General features: G+C 49.9%; 1 long non-coding RNA gene across 1 annotated transcript; it reads right to left on the bottom strand.

Annotated features, from left to right (window-relative positions):
* Positions 1–2,360: 2,360 nt before the first annotated feature.
* Positions 2,361–3,207, bottom strand: LOC118159721. The gene is made up of 2 exons (XR_004747220.1): positions 3,124–3,207; positions 2,361–2,506 (listed from the first exon to the last, which is right to left on the bottom strand). It is a non-coding gene; the product is annotated as an uncharacterized LOC118159721 (long non-coding RNA).
* Between the last annotated feature and the right edge of the window lie 124 nt (positions 3,208–3,331).

The raw sequence follows: 3,331 nt of genomic DNA, 5'->3' as shown, positions 1-3,331 counted from the left end.
CCATCATCTTCATCCCCTTCATCACCGCCACCATCCCCATCATCTTCATCCCCATCATCTTCATCCCCTTCATCCCCACCCTCACCCTCCTCATCCTCCCCATCCGCCCCGCTCCCCTCCCCCACCCCGCCGCCCTTTTTTTGGGTAAAAATCAGCCAAAAGCCCCATTTCCAGCGGGACCCGGGCCCTTCCCACCCCGGGGCCGTTTTTTTTTCTTCATTTTCCCTTTTTTTTGCAAGAAAACCCTCGCGGCAGACCCCGATGAGGTCACTTCACGGCGACGTCATTTTTTGGTTTTTGCCCTTTTTTCACGTGGACTTCACAAAAAATGTGTGTTTGCAGTGGGAGGGGGGGGGGTGATGAATTTTTGTCCTTTTTCCTTATTTTTTTTGTGTTCGCTTTCGCTCTGCGACCGGTGGGGAACGGCGCCGGCGATTTTTTTTTTGCCGGCCCAAAATCCCCATTTTTTCCCCCAATTCCACCGGGCTGCGAACGCTTGGACCCAAACCCTGGGGGGGGGGGGGGGGGAAAAATGAAGAAAAAAAAATAAAAAATATTAAAAATTAAGAAATGGGAAGAAAGGGGAAGGATCGCGCGCAGGAGGCCGGAGCGTCGAAAGATCAAAAAAAGAGTAAAAATAAAAGTTTAAGGTTTTTTTTTTCCCCAAAAAAGGATGGAAACGGGGCTTTTCCCGAATTTGGGGCAAAACCAAGCAGAATCGGGCAAGTTTCAAGCGGAACCAGAGCGAAGAGGGAAAACGGAAAGCAAAAAAATAATAACGCCAAAAAAAGTGAAAGAAGATGAAAAAGTGAAGCAGGAGGCGGGTTTTGGGTGAAAAAGGCCCGAAATCAGAGCCGCCAGGCGCCGTCCCCAGCAGCCGCTGCTTTTTTGGGGGAAATTTGGGTAATTTCCGCTTTTGTCCGCGTCGCTGCGCTCCTCCCGGCAGTAGAAATAAACTAGAGCCTAGCTACACGCCGCCTGCCTCATTTTGGGGAGAAAAACGGGGATTTGGGGACAAAAAGCGGTCCTTTGGCTTTTTAAGGGGATTTAGGCCATTTGGGTGTTTTTAGTGGTTTTTTTTTCCACGGCCCCAAGGGTTCAGCGCATCCCCGGGGGCTCGCCGCCAGAAAAAAGGGGAAAATCCCCACATTTTCACCCAAAAATCCGCGGGGCGGTGGGCAAAGCGGTGAGGAAGCAGCCGTAAAAAAAGGGCAAAACGGTAAAAATTAAGGTAAATTGTTGATTTTTAGCTAGTTATAAAAATTAACAGAAATTGTTGATTTTTAGCTAATGATAAAATTTAAGGTAAATTGTTGATTTTTAGCTAATGATAAAAATTAATGTAAAATGTTCATTTTTAATAAAAATTAATGTCAATAGTTGATTTTTAACTAGTTATAAAAATTAACGTAAATAGTTGATTTTTAACTAGTTATAAAAATTAACGTAAAATATTGATTTTTAGCTAATGATAAAAATTAAGGTAAATTGTTGATATTTAAGTAATGATAAAAATTAATGTAAAATGCTCATTTTTAAGAAAAATTAAGGTAATTTGTTGATTTTAAGCTAATGATAAAAATTAACGTAAACCGTTGATTTTTAGCTAATGATAAAAAATTAAGGTAAATTGTTGATTTTTAGCTAATGATAAAAAATAACAGAAATTGTTGATTTTAAACTAATAAAAATTAACGTAAACTGTTGATTTTTAGCTAATTCTAAGAATTAACAGAAATTGTTGATTTTTAGCTAATTATAAAAATTAACCTAAATTGTTGATTTTTAACTAATGATAAAAATTAACCTAAATTGTTGATTTTTAATTATAAAAATTACCGGGACAAGCCCTCGCTTCAATTTCCCGTTTTGCCGCAAACCCTCCCCAAAAGCTGCCCCAGATGGCCTGAATTCACCTGATTTCACCCCAAAACGCTGCCCCGGGGGGATGCGAGCGGCGCCCTTCGACTAGAAAAAAAAAAGGGGGAAAATGGGCAAAAAGAGGGGATTGTAGAAAGGGGGGGGGGCGGGGAAAAAAAAAGGGGGGGGATTTTGGGGGGAAACGGGGAAAAAAAGGCAAATTCCGGGCGAAATCGGTGAATTCCTACTCTTTTTATTGAATTTCTCGTCCTGGGGGCGTTCACTCTGGAGCGGAACGTTTCCCTCGCGCTCCGCGGTGGAAAACCCCCCGAAACGCCCCAAAATCCACCCCGGGGGGGGGGGGGGGGGGCCCCCCCGGGGGGGGGGGGGGGGGGGGCCCCCGCCCCCCCCCCGGGGGGGCCGCTCGAACCGGCGCGGTTCTCATCGCCGCCCCCCTGCGCCGGGGGTGGGGGCCGGGAACCTCCCGCTCGCCGCCTCCGTTTTTGGGGGGTTTTGCCCCATTTTTGGTCCGCCGGGGAGGCTCCGGCCTCTGCCCCACGGTCACGACGGCCCTCGTGTGTCCACGAGGATGAGGAAGAGGAGGAAGAGGAGGCTGGAGGAGGAAGAGGAGGCTCCGGCCTCTACCCTGGTGGTGTGACGGCCTCGTCCGTCCCCGAGGAAGAGGAGGCAGAGGAGGAAGAGGAGGCTCCGGCCTCTACGCCTTGATCACGACGGCCTCGTCTGTCCATGAGGATGAGGAAGAGGAGGAAGAGGAGGAAGAGGAGGCTCCGGCCTCTACCCTTGAGCACGATGGCCTCGTCCGTCCATGAGGATGAGGAAGAGGAGGAAGAGGAGGCTCCGGCCTCTACCCCACGATCACGATGGCCTCGTCGGTCCACGAGGAAGAGGAGGAAGAGGAGGCTCCGGCCTCTACCCTGGTGTTGTGACGACCTCGTCCGTCCCCGAGGAAGAGGAGGCAAGAGGAGGAAGAGGAGGAAGAGGAGGAAGAGGAGGCTCCATCCTCTACCCCTTGAGCACGATGGCCTCGTGTGTCCATGAGGATGAGGAAGAGGAGGCAAAGGAGGCTGGAGGAGGAAGAGGAGGCTCCGGCCTCTACCCCATGATCACGACGTCCTCGTCCGTCCATGAGGATGAGGAAGAGGAGGAAGAGGAGGCTCCGGCCTCTACCCTGGTGGTGTGACGACCTCGTCCGTCCCCGAGGAAGAGGAGGCAAGAGGAGGAAGAGGAAGCTCCATCCTCTACTCCTTGAGTACGATGGCCTCGTGTGTCCATGAGGATGAGGAAGAGGAGGAAGAGGAGGCTACGGCCTCTAGCCCATGATCACAACGTCCTCGTCCGTCCCCGAGGATGAGGAAAAGGAGGCAAGAGGAGGAAGAGGAGGAAGAGGAGGCTCCATCCTCTATCCCATGATCACAACGTCCTCGTCCGTCCATGAGGATGAGGAAGAGGA

This window comes from Oxyura jamaicensis, unplaced genomic scaffold, assembly GCF_011077185.1.
Source record: "Oxyura jamaicensis isolate SHBP4307 breed ruddy duck unplaced genomic scaffold, BPBGC_Ojam_1.0 oxyUn_random_OJ71798, whole genome shotgun sequence".
NCBI classification, from domain to species: Eukaryota; Metazoa; Chordata; class Aves; order Anseriformes; family Anatidae; genus Oxyura; species Oxyura jamaicensis.
The sequence above is the reverse complement of the archived record's forward strand: the minus strand, read 5'-3'. Positions and strand labels throughout refer to the sequence as shown.